The following is a 611-nucleotide window of genomic DNA, read 5'->3' as shown; positions in this document are numbered from 1 at the left end:
TCTCAACAAGTTGCTGCTTTGAATATTTTCCTTGTAGAAAATTTGCCACCACTGTGTATAAGCTAGTTCTTCCTGGTGCATCACTGGGTTCATTCTGCAGAGCCTCTAGTCAGGCTCAGGAACCTTCTGTGAGCATTTCCCTGCATAGAACCAGTGCCAAGGCTGATACTGACTGAGGATCTGCAGGGCAGTGGATTCAAGAACAGTGTAGCATGTCCGAAGGTGATTTCTTCTCTCGCTGTCTGCCAAACCTGAAGATTTTCAGGGAGTAAGATACCTAACCATTTCTAGAATGCGATCAGGAAAGAAGTCATTCTTTAACAACCCAGAATCAGGGCTTATGAAAGCAGCCTTTCAGAAGGTAGGACTGTCTAAGACCCAGTCCATAATCTCAGCTTATTTCCCAAAATCCTCTAACTGGGGGCCTTGAACCAAGTCCAAGGCCTTTGCTTTGTGCTCATTAGGCAGTCAGTTAACCAATAGTTTCTGAGCATTTATTAAAGATTTTCAGGTCATAAATTGATAAGGTTGGAGTTCTCTCTTAAGGAGATTGATCTGTCAAAAATTTGCCTGGTGACAGATATCAAGGAATACAGATGAGGCTATTCTAG

The sequence above is a fragment of the Cervus canadensis genome, chromosome 8 (assembly GCF_019320065.1).
Source record: "Cervus canadensis isolate Bull #8, Minnesota chromosome 8, ASM1932006v1, whole genome shotgun sequence".
Classification (NCBI taxonomy): Eukaryota; Metazoa; Chordata; class Mammalia; order Artiodactyla; family Cervidae; genus Cervus; species Cervus canadensis.
Note: the sequence above shows the minus strand (reverse complement) of the source record.